Source organism: Sus scrofa, chromosome 11 (genome assembly GCF_000003025.6).
Source record: "Sus scrofa isolate TJ Tabasco breed Duroc chromosome 11, Sscrofa11.1, whole genome shotgun sequence".
Classification (NCBI taxonomy): domain Eukaryota; kingdom Metazoa; phylum Chordata; class Mammalia; order Artiodactyla; family Suidae; genus Sus; species Sus scrofa.
The window spans coordinates 14,332,244-14,344,462 of record NC_010453.5 but is presented as its reverse complement, the minus strand read 5'-3'; the positions used below and the strand labels follow the sequence as shown (position 1 = coordinate 14,344,462).

The window sequence follows — 12,219 nt, the reverse complement described above, 5'->3', positions numbered from 1 at the left end:
TAGCTCTCAGGGCAGGCTGGTGAGTGGGCTTGTGCCTGCTTTCTGATACCTGTTTACTTAGTAAGTGCCTGTATGTGTAGCAGGACGTGGTCTGCCTGGAAATGAGGTCTTCAGACAGTGGCGACGTCTCCCCATCCTGCTTGCTTTTTCAGTGGGTGCTGTAATTTACCGGATTCTCAAGGTTGTGCTTGACCAAACTGGATTAAGTCTGTTCCCAAGCAAGGAGGGATCATCCAGGAAGCCTCTTGGACTGAGGGCAACTGAGCAAGATCAAAGCAGCCCTTGCTGCCCTACTTCTCCATATCCCTGGATACAGATCCAGGCATACAGAGGTTTCCTTGATGATCTGTATCCAGCCTCTATTCAGAACTGCTTGGTGGCTGATGAAAGCCTGACAGGTACCAACAGGGGAGGGCAGATAAAATGCTGTCAGGATAGAAACCAGCACCTCTTCACATGGATTGTTGGAAAATTGGCCGCAGCCACAGGCCTTGCTGAGCAGCCGCTATTAGAGATGGCCTGGGTCCTTTCACACTCTCGCTGGGGCCATCCATGAGTCAAAGGAGCTGAAATAAAGGGAGTTTCAGCCTTTATAAAGAGCAGCTACAGACAGAAACCAAAGGATAATCTGTATCGCTGTGTGAATAAGGCCCTGCTGGTTATCTCAGCCCCTCCCACCTGGAGATGAGGTTCTGTGTCAGGTCACAGCGTGAACACAAAGCCAGCGGTGTACATTCTACGTACGAGCCAATGTGTGTGCCTTATCATCTGAACAGCAGCCTTATCTCCAGTGAAACTTTTAGGATGGATTCGGTGCTAAGGGGAGAGAACTAATAGCAACCGTGCCAGCAGAGAGAGACTCGGCTGGCCGGACAGGACAAAGCGTAAACCATTTTTACGGGTAAATCGTGCAACTGCGATTTAACTAAACTGTCCACCAGGCCGTGGCACAGGGGTCCACTAGATTGGTGTGATTATAAAAATTCAGATGCTACTCCACTCACCCTACTTTACTAAAAACCTACACTTAAACTAAAATTTAATTGCATTTAATTATGTTTCTGAAGGCACCGGGGTATTTTTATTTCTGTTGCTACTCCTTGGTACTGCAGGAACACTATATAGCAAAGCATCTTTGCCACCATTTTCAGAGTTATGTGATTCTTGCGGGGATTTCAAGATAAGATGATAAAGGGCCTTGATTCCGTGTCAAGTTTAAGAGGACGGGCCTTAGATGGATCTGGCGTGAAGGAAAAACAATGAGAAGGGTTGATGGGGTACACAAGGAGAAGCCCTAGGAGCCCAGGTGTGAGAGGCAGTGAAAAAGCATCGGTTCCTGGAGTTCCCCTTGTGGCTCAGCAGGTTAAGAACCTGACTAGTATCCATGAGGATGCGGGTTCAATCCCTGGCCTTGCTCAGTGGGTTAAGGATCTGGCGTTGGCGCAGGCAGAGGCTTAGGTCACAGATGCGGCTCAGACCTGTCATTTCTGTGGCTGTGGTGTAGGCTGGCCACTGCAGCTCCCATTTGACCCATAGCTCAGGAATTTCCATATGTTGCAGGTGCAGCCCTAAAAAGAAAAAAACAAATTAAAAAGAAAAAAATAAAAAGCATCCGTTTCCATGTCACTGACCCCCCCAGCAGTCAGCTAGACGTCTAGTTCTTAGATCTTCCAGTTTCTCTGACTGACCCAACTCTGCTCTGTTCTCTACCCCACATCACACTGCTCCTTTTTTGTTAAATTGCAACAAAATATATGTAACACAACATTTACCATTTGATCAGTTTTAAGGATACAGTTCAGTGGCATTAAGTGCACCCACAATCCCGTGCCACCATCACCATTTCCGGAGCTTTTGCTGTGCAGCTCTACCCATTCAACCATAACTCCCCATTATCTCCTGCTCCCAGCCCATATTCCACTTTTCCACTTTTCCCTCACCGCTATTCTACTTCCTGTCTCTGTGAATTTGCCTATCCTAGGTACTCTATTTAAGCAAAATTATACAATATTTGTCCTTTGTGTTTGGCTTCTCGAACTTAGTGTAATGTCTTCAAGTTCATCGTCTTGTAGCCTGTGTCAGAACTTCACTCCTTTTTTATGGCTGGATAACATCCCTTTGGGTAGCTTCACCACCGCCTTGTTCATCCATTCATCTAACGCTGCTTGTTCTTATCTGGAGCCGTTTTCACACTAGTGATTTACTTATATTGACAGGACGTCTGTATGTCCAAATGTACCGGTTTGCTGGTAAAAGAGGTTGTTGGCTTACTCCCATCCACCACACACACAACTTTGTAATTATTTGCTTTGGCTATGTGAAATTAACTTTAAAAGTGCAGGCAGATAATTATGTGGTGTAGATGCTTCTTACCCAAATCGTCAGGACTTGGTTTTTGGTTAAGAATAATCCAGCCTTGGCACCCTGCTTTAGATTGGGCACTGGGAAGTCTTTCATTATAAAAACAAACAAACAAAAAAACAGACATTCCTATTGAAGATCTGGGGAAGTCACTTTAGTCTCCTGGGCCAGAGGGTCCCCAACTATGAAATGCAAAAGACCTCCATGAACAATCAGCAAACAATGGGACCTGTTTTGCCTGCTTTTTTTTTTTTTTTTTTTTTTTGCGATTTCTTGGGCCGCTTCTGCAGCACATGGAGGTTCCCAGGCTAGGGGTCGAATCGGAGCCTTAGCCACCAGCCTATGCCAGAGCCACAGCAACGAGGGATCCGAGCCGTGTCTGCAACCTACACCACAGCTCATGACAACGCCAGATGTTTAACCCACTGAGCAAGGCCAGGGATTGAACCCGCAAACCTCATGGTTCCTAGTCGGATTTGTTAACCACTGAGCCACAAAGGGAACTCCTGCCTCCATTTTAAAATAAAGTTTTCTTGGAGTTCCCATCATGGCGCCATGGAAACGAATCCATCTAGGAACCATGAGGTTGCAGGTTTGATCCCTGGCCTTGCTCAGTGGGTTAAGGATCTGGCATTGCCGTGAGCTGTGGTGCAGGTCGTAGATGCGGCTCGGATCTGGTGTTGCTGTGGCTGAGGCATAGGCCAGTGGCTACAGCTCCAATTAGACTCCTAGCCTGGGAACCTCCACATGCCACAAAAGTGGCCTTAAAAAGACCAAAAAAAAAAAAAAAAAAAAAAAGAAAGAAAAAGTTTTCTTAGAACACATCTATGCCCATGGCTCTGTGTTTATGTTTATTCTGTGTCTGTGGCTGATTTTGACCTAAACTATTTACTCTCTGGACCTTTGCAGAAAAACTCTTGATCTATATGATCCTTTTCCAATATCCCTTTGGCTCTAAAATCTTTGATGCTGGGATGTGCTAGGTGGCAAGAGGTGCGAAGGAAGAATAAAGTCAAAAGGACACAGCAATGGAGGTCGATGCACTGGTTCCTGATGAGGCTTGAATGTGAACGTGCCTCTGTTCTGTTCAGGTTTAATCCCTTTACCATAATCCTGAGTCCTCATTACCCCTGCCTTCCCGTCTTGCCTCAGGCACCCACAGCCCGAGCTGCCTGGAGACGACTGTGATTGCATGTAAAAATCCCCTGATCTTTCTCTCATGGAGTACATGCTTAGCGTGTGTGAAATCCTTCTGTGTATCAGCTGGAAGAGATTTTTCCTTCAGTGGGAAGTGCTAGTTCCCACATGGGATGTAGAACCCCTTCATCTTGCCAGACGCAATGGAGGAAAATAGGGTCTCTGTGCCCAGATGCCGCTGTGGTCTCCCCCAGGGCACATCCTGGAGAAGACAGAGCCCTGCTCAGTTTCCTCCTCACCTGAGCACCAAGTCCTGCGCATACACGTCCCCCTCGCTTACCGTTTCACAGCATTTCAAGATTCATGCTAGAATGTCCTCTTTATTTGGGTGGATTAAATCTGTAGGCTGCAGTTGGCTATGATTGGCTATGGTTGGCTGTAGTTAGCTATGATGGGCTGTGATTGGCTGTGGTTGGCTATGGTTGGCAGTAGTTAGCTATGATGGGCTGTAGTTGGCTGTGATGGGCTGTGGTTGGCTATGATGGGCTGTAGTTGGCTGTGATTGGCTGTAGTTGGCTGTGGTTGGTGGGGATCTGGTGGATTTTGTGTTAGAAGCGATGCAGCCAGGGATCTGAGACCTCTTTGGTCACCCCACTGTGTGCTGTGCTCAGCAGGGCAACAAGCGCACATGGAGTGGAAGAGGGTGAATGAATATTTTCATGAGGAAAATTACACAACAAAAATTATCATTAGGCAGGTTTCTCATTTTGCATACCGTATTTTTACCAAGATAGAGTTCTTGCTCTTTGTACTTAGAAGTATAAAAATCTTCCACTGGTTTTATAGGTAGATCTTCCTTGACTTATAATAATAGGGTTACATCCCAGGAAACCCATGGTAAGTTGAAAATGCATTTAATAACCCAGCCTCCCTAACATCATAGTTTTAACTAGCTGTCATTAACGTACTCCAAATGCCTACCTTAGCCTACAGTTGCCCAACACCTTCTAACACAAAGTCTTTTTGATTATAAAGTGTTGAATATCTCATGCAATTTATTGAATGCTGTACTAGAAGTGACAGAGTGGTTCTAAATGTATTGGTTGTTCACCCTCCTTGATCTCCTGGCTGAATGGGAGCTGTGCTCCCTGCCAAGTATCATGAGAGAGGATAGGACTGCACTCCACTAGCTCTGGAAAAGATCAAATCCAAAATTCAGAGTTCAGTTTCTACTGAATATGTATCAGTTTCACACTATCCTAAAGTCAAAAAATTATAAGTCAAACTATCATAAAGGCCCATCCATGCATGTTTATATACATACATATGCACGTGTCTACCTGGACGTGTGTGTATCTACATGTATCGTTAAATTGCTATAGTTGCTTCATTTTGGTTTTGAAGTGATTTCACACTTGTAGAAACGTTGCAAAAATACCACCAAAAAATTCTCATACACTTGTCACTCAGATTCTCTTAATGTTAAGTGTCATCACATTTTCTTTGTCATTCCCCTCCTCGGTCCTGCTCCTTGATCTCTCTCTCCGACACGATGCCGTTCCACGCCCAGATACTTAAGTGAATAATTCCTTAGAATAACGTTCTTTTACATAGCAGTAAAATGACCAGAATTAGGAAATTAACATCGATACACTGCTTTTGTCTAATCTACAGATTGACTTATAAGTTTTAGGTATAAAATTATGCATTAGATGGAATTTACAGTCTCATACTGGGTTGTTCGCTCTAAAATTTATTTCTGCATCATAGTTTTCTATTTTCAGAAAATAACAAACATAAAATAGTATTGAAAATCTCTAGATGCTCAAAAAATTTTTTTTTTCTTCTTAGGGCTGCACCCACAGCATGGGGACGTTCTCAGGCTAGGGGTCAAATCAGAGCTGAAGCTGCTGGCCTACACTACAGCCTACATAATGCAGGATCTGAGCCATGTCTGTGACCCACACCACAGCTCACAGCAACGCCGAATCCCTGACTCACTGAGCTAGGCCAGGAATTGAACCTGCATTCTCACGGATACTAGTGGGGTTCATTAGCGCTTAGCCACAATGGTAATTCCTCAAAAATTTTTTTTTAAAAGCTTGCTGTTCAAATCTACACTTTGATGTGAGAACTTATTAAAATTTCAGAAAGTATTCGTAATAATAGTAATAGTAATAAAAATAAAGAGTAGTATCTTTCCTCCCCTGATGTAGAGTTTGGGTTCAGAATGACAGAACCTTATGTCAAGTCCAGCTATTGTTCTGGGTGTCCTGCCCTTTGATAAGTTTGAACAGCTGTGCAAGTGTGGGCCCTCGGATAGGTACTTGCTGGGGTGTCCTAAGTTGATGATGGCTGGTTTTAAAGGTGGAGCTAAAACATGGCTATGGGGCCAAGAGAGACACAGCAGAGCAAATTGAGACTATGGCTCTTTAACCAACTGTGTGTGGGAATCCAGAAGAGAAATTTATATCATTGAATAAGTAGAATTCATGTGTAATTTGGGAAGGCTTTTTTTCCCTCTAAAATCTGGGACTATATAATGTGAACTCCTATTGGAGTTCAGTGCCTGCCTGCACAGCAGTCCGTACCCCTCACGTCTTCCTCCGACAGCCTTCTCCTCACTCCCACCCCAACGACAGAATCGATGGAGCTGTGCCGGATAAAATTTATAAGGCAGATATATATTTTCCTATCAAAAATTCACTAGACACCGTAGACACGGTGCTGTTATGAACACTTTGCAGATACAAGTGATTGCCAGAGAGTAAATCCCTGCTCCCTCGGACCTGCAGGGTAGGAAGCATCCTTACTGATGCTGTAGTGTGAGCGTGTCAGCTCTGACCGCCGGACACTGTGCTGTGTCTAGTCTAACTCTTCACATCCCAGTTACCTCCTGGAGAAGGTAAGAGCAGACAGAGAAGGTGGAGAGGCTTTTAAGAGTCTCTCGCCTCCTCTTTTTTGGTTGAAGTGGGTCCAGTGCTCCAGGCTAGACCTTCGTACACTGAGGTTTGGGGGGAAGGTACCATTCTGCTCCCAGGAGAGTTCCCATCCTATTGTTCAGCCTCCTAAGCCTGGGAATGAAGGGGCAGGAGAAGTAGAAAGATACCGTTGGCCTTGTTCCCTGCAGTCAAGGATGGTATCTTGAGGAGGGGTGCTCAGTCCATTCACGGTGCTGCAGCTCGGGAAAACTGTAGAATGTACAGGAGTCATGAAGATGGCCGTGGCTTCCTGGGACACTGTGTGCAGACTCAGAGCTTAGTCTGTGGTGGGTTCCACCTTTGCACAGACCTCCACACTATCTGCTCTTGGGAACTACCCATGAGGGGAGCATTCCTGAGATCTGCTTGTGGACAGCACCCCCTAGAGCACGTCCAGGGAAGTACAGTCTCAGTGGGACGCTGAAGTTGTGTCTAGGACAATCAGCAATGTGAGTTTATGCTTCTAGTCATAAAAAGAAACAAGCAAAGAGCTTTTAAAATGAGCCCCACTTCACAAAATTTCTTCCCTCAGTCTTTTTACTTCTTTTTTTTTTTGCTCAGCAATCAAGTTCGAGTTCTTGTAATTTTTTTTTTTTAAAGTTTTGAGTTCTGCTCTTCTCTCTTCAGACAGGTATCATTTTAACTACTTGTTCTGTTATGAGTTTGAATGAAAGCTTCTGTATGTTTTAGGTCAAATATTTAAAACATGATGGTTCTTTTTTGTTTGTTTGTTTTATTTTGTTTTTACTAGAATCATCTTTGTTCAGTGACATCCCAAAAGAACAAATGGCATTGATCCCATGAGAGATTGTTTTTGTTCTTGGTTTTAATGTGTAGGCAGACAAGCTGGTCTGCATGTGAAGAGGTAGGAGGGAATTTATTCAGGAGGAGAAGGCCCCATCAAACTTTTCTGTCCAAGGTATTTAGGAATACAAAAGTTTTCTCTCTTCACCGATGCTTCTTCCACCTTCCTGCCTTCATTATTTGTACAGCAAAAGGGAATGAAGTTGAATTCACCTGCTTCTTTTCTACATAGACTTTTCATTGATATCTTAACATGCTGCAGATTTTAAAACATCACAGATGAAAGGTATTCTGCCTTGATAAGTGATGGCAGATGGCTTATTTCTGGACTCAGGGCTGGGAACTCAGCAGTGACCCCGTGAGGAAAGAAGTGAACCAGGGGACTCAGGTTCAAGTGCAGGGCACAGGAAGGCTGAGCACACATGGAGGTTTGCATTAGGCATTGGTCAGAGGGCAGGATGACCGGGGTGACCCTGTTTTGTGCTTAAATGAGCAGCCCTGTGCCCAGTGGGAGGCGCTGTGGCAAAGCCTCTGGGTAACCACTGAGGATGGCACGGCAGCTCCCGCCAGCCTGCTAGAGGTTTACAGGTGGAGGGGATCAGGGGTGGGCCCAGGACCTGGAGCCCTTCCTCGGCTCTGCTCAGACAGGGGGTACACACCAAAAACACCCAGTTTGGGGGAGTTCCCATTGTGGCTCAGTGGTAGCAAACCCGACTAGTATCCATGAGGTTGCAGGTTCAATCTCTAACCTTGCTCAGTGGGTTAAGGAGCCAGCGCTGCTGTGAGCTCTGATGTAGGTCACAGACATGGCTCGGATCCTGAGTGGCTATGGCACAGGCCTGCAGCTGTAGCTCCCATTCACCCCCTAGCCTGGGAACTTCCCTATGCTACAGGTGTGGCCCTAAAAAGAAAAACAAAACACCCAGTTAGTGAGCATGTCCATAGCCAGTTCTCACCCAGAAAGAATCAGTTATCTGACTTGATCAAGCAAGTTCACTGGACCACACCACCCCACGTCCCCTAGAGGGGATGGTGTTGCCAAGAGAGTGCCGGTTGGGTTGCATTGGCCCCTGGAGAGGGAGTGCCAAGTCTGCAAGATGCAGGCGTTTAATAACTAGATTGTGCAAGGTAGACACGGGTGCCTGAAGCCTTCTGAGACTGGTGAATTCAAAAATGCAGAACATGTTTTATTTCTTCGTGGCATGGAAGTTCTAGCAAAGACAAGTACTGTCTGACACATGGGGAACATACATTTGATAGAGAGCTTCCTGAGACACTATCTGAGCACAGGACAAAGTGCTGGAACCGACTCAAGTTCAAGCTTCGTCATATAATTTGAGTTACTGGGCAAGTGACTTATCTTGCATGGAACTCAATGTCTACACCTCAAAAGGAAGGACATTGGGGAAGGGTAAACAGAGGTGCTTCTCTAATTTCCTGAAAGCATCAAAGGCAAAAATGGTTAAATGAGATGCTGCTTTTAAACTGTTTCTCGCCCGGCTCACAGGCTATCCAGGACAGCTAGTATATAATTATTAATTTCAGATCTCTGTTCTCAGCACAAGCATAGTGTCTGGCATGAATTCACGCCACAAACGTGTATCAATTGTCTGCTGTGGTCCAGGCATCGTACTGAATGTTGGGATACGGGAGTGAGACAGGCAGTCGCGTGGTCGGCTCTGGAATGTTCATCAAACAAATGAACAAGTGATACCATGTTCTCCAAAAACGAACTATCACTGAAATTTCAGTGTAATTTGTCGTAAGACTGGGCTCCCCATGCCTTTTCTTCTCTTTCTATTACTAAGGAAAGTCGCACTAAAAATGAATTTGAGCCACCCTGAAAAACAGCCACGCCTCTCCCCCCATCTTCTCTCTGGGGCTGCCCTGGAATGCAGCCAGGACATCTTTTTCCATTGATTTTGCAGGTGGCTGTGGTTGGCTGCTTTCTGTCCCATTAACCTCTATTTTATCTGTCAAGAATGGCATCCCGATTGTTGAAAGCCACCGTTTGCCAACCCAGTGATCTTGGAGTCCTGTTTGATGGAGCATTACAGAGAGCAAAAGGGAAAGCTGCAACAGATTTGCTTCTCTAATTTCCTGAAAGAATACAGACAAAACTTGCCCGCTAGTAAAATGCTTTCTGCTTGCATCACAAGAACGGGAATTTATTGCCAGGACAGGGGAAGAGAGAGGCCAGGGAAGAATGATCGTGTATTTCCTGGTTTCATTTAGCTCCATTAATACTCTTGGACCTTAAAACATACAAACTGAAACATCTGCTCTTCCCTAACATCATAATGTACTCAAAAAGACTTTTCTTCTTATTACTGTGAAAAACAGTGCTAATTTCTTATTCCTCTAGTTCCAACTTTCGTTAACAATGGAAGGAATCATGCTCAGAGAGAAAAAATATATTCCTTTTTGGGGGAGAAGTTCAAGAGACATTTACATTTATAATTTAATGAAAAAATTCCCTTCTTTAGTTAATTTCATTCAACTGAATTGCTACAGACATATGTGTAAAATAGACAAGGAATGATTTCAAAATAATGCGGCCCATCTCAGTGATGCTCCAGAATTGGTGTTAGTGGAACATAAGCTTCGTGGGACCAAAGACGCGATCGCATTCTCTCCTGGATCCCCTGTAACGGTGCAGCGCAGCGTGGCTGCAGAAGATTGACGGATGGATGTTGACCGTCTCATATTTCCAGGTACCAGTGGAGCTGAACATCCTAAAGAGGAAGTCTCCTGCCTTCCAGCGCTTAACCTCTGCAGCTGGTCGCCAGCCCATCTCTCACCCACACCCACAGTGACAGCCATCTCTCGCCTGAACAGTACTGTATCTGAACAAGACCCAAATCTGCCTACATTTCTCTGTTACGTTTCCCATCCCCCTGGGGCAGTGCGCTCCCCCAGCCTCCCACATTCTCTCGTGGCTAGCCCCTGCTCCTCTGCCAGGCCTCAGCTTAAATGTCCCTGCTAATCGAAAACGCCCGTTCACAGACCGCACCGTATACAATTCCTTGCGATTGGCTGTCTTAGCGTCCTGGGTGTTTTTTTCTCTTCCAAGCACATGTCACAATTACCATCACATAAGTATCTGAGTAGTTACTGTTTATACTCCCTTGACTGGACCACAGTTCTTGGATAGCACGGACTTTTATCTTTTTCCAAAGTGAATCCCTGGTACCCAGAGGCTTCCAGTTGGGGTGGACATGTTAACAAGTATTTGTCAAATTAGTGAATGTATCGAAGGAGGGGTGGGAAGAAGGGAGTCAAGGATCAGGGGACGGATGACATAGTGTCTCTCCAGATTCGCCCAAATCTTAGTGACATCTCTTGATCTTACTGCTGATCTTGACCATTTCTTGCTTCTCAAAAGGTGTGTGTGTGTGTGTGTGTGTGTGTGGTGTATGCCCTTTGTATGTATATTTTTTGAGGTTAAACTGAGGGACTGGCTATATCTCTGTATAACGCAAAATACCAGAAGAAATCCATATTGATTTATTTACAAATTACTTTATGAATTCCTTAGCAAACCTAAACTTTCACATCTGAAATAGAGGAATAATTTTCTTTTAAATCACACAACATTAGTTGCTCATTTTGGATCTTAGCCAGTTGCTAAATTTAAACCAAAAAATGTGTAAATCACACATAAACAGGCACATGTGTGTAATTAGTACCAATACGGCGGGATGGCCTCAGACATTTTCTACTGAGGTACACTTTTAAAGTACCTTTCTTTGGTGTCCTGCCTTTCTGTTTCACCTGCTAGACAGTTGGTCTGATGAATTTTATGGTTTATGACACAAACAAGAAAGGCTCCAGAACATAACCATTCTCAGAAATGACACATACACATTGAGCAGGTAAGGCGCTAGATTGGCCCCAGGAAGATGGTAGCACAGGGAGGGTGTGCTGAAGACTCTGTCTCGGCTCCGGGTCTTTCAGGGGATGGCAGCGTTTGGATGGGTAGGTGGGTAGGTGGGTTAAGCCCTGACAACTGAAGAAACTTCACAGACCCTGATTACAGTAAAGAAAAGCAAGAAAGATCATTCATTTGCTTTTGTTTGAGACCAGGTTCCCCAAAGCAAAACCCCTGAGATGAGGATTCATGTTCAGGGGATCAAGGAAATGAGCCCAGGAGAAACCAGTAATGGGAAACCAAGATAGAGAGGCGTAGGCACCACGCAAGGAGGCAGTTTCAGGGGAGGCCCCAGCCTCCGCCTGAGCTCGCAGGAGCTCTGGAACATTCATGGCACTGCAGAGTTTGTGCCACCCGGAGGCAAGAATGTGGGCTTTCAGACTCCCCATCAGCCCATCGTAGGTCACGCCAGGGGTACTTCCACTTTCTGAGAGTTGGAGCAAAATGGGTCCCGGCTCACCAGGCCTCAGAAGAGAGTTGCAAATCTAAGCTGTTAGAATCAAAGTGCAGCCAGAAGCTGATGGAGGATGGAACCAGCAGAGGGATCCGAAGGAATTGGATGGAGGAGTATCTACACCATCGCCACACCAACCCTGCCAATTAAGGGCCCCCAAGATTTAAGCTTCTGCTGTTTTATTGACTTTCCTGGAGGAAAAAAAAAAAAGTTATGCTCTTTCCTGAGTCTTTGGATAGTCAGTGCTTTAGTGACTTCTTTTTTTCATCCTTATTTAACACACTACTACTGTCACGCACACTGTTCTTAATTAGTCTCAGCAGCTACTTTTTCCTTAGGGAGTGTCCAACAGTTAATAAGGAGTTATGTCCTCCACTTGTCATGTGAGGTCGTGGGACTGTACGCAGTTCAATACCTTGTTATTCTTGAACAATTGATCGTGTTCTCTGTTATGAGCCGTGTACTGCATGGACTGACCAGCAATTCTGCTGACTCTTTGAAAAGTTCTAAACCACCTGCCATCGCTTAGCTACTTATTAATTCTCCCTCCT

At 45.1% G+C, this 12,219-nt stretch overlaps 1 protein-coding gene and 1 long non-coding RNA gene across 11 annotated transcripts in view; one reads left to right on the top strand and one right to left on the bottom strand.

The window, feature by feature from the left end:
* The window catches only part of NHLRC3, a 180,721-nt gene that overhangs the window by 20,382 nt on the left and 148,120 nt on the right, over window positions 1-12,219 (bottom strand). The window contains exon 11 of one of the 8 annotated variants that reach the window (XR_002336522.1): window positions 7,024-11,859. The exons of the other annotated variants lie outside the window; for them this stretch is intronic. This is a non-coding gene — a long non-coding RNA (NHL repeat containing 3). Of the gene's footprint in view, window positions 1-7,023; window positions 11,860-12,219 lie in introns of those variants that run through there. 8 annotated transcript variants of the gene reach the window in all.
* Window positions 1-12,219, top strand: part of LHFP (lipoma HMGIC fusion partner) — a 256,711-nt gene that overhangs the window by 231,668 nt on the left and 12,824 nt on the right. The window lies entirely within an intron of this gene.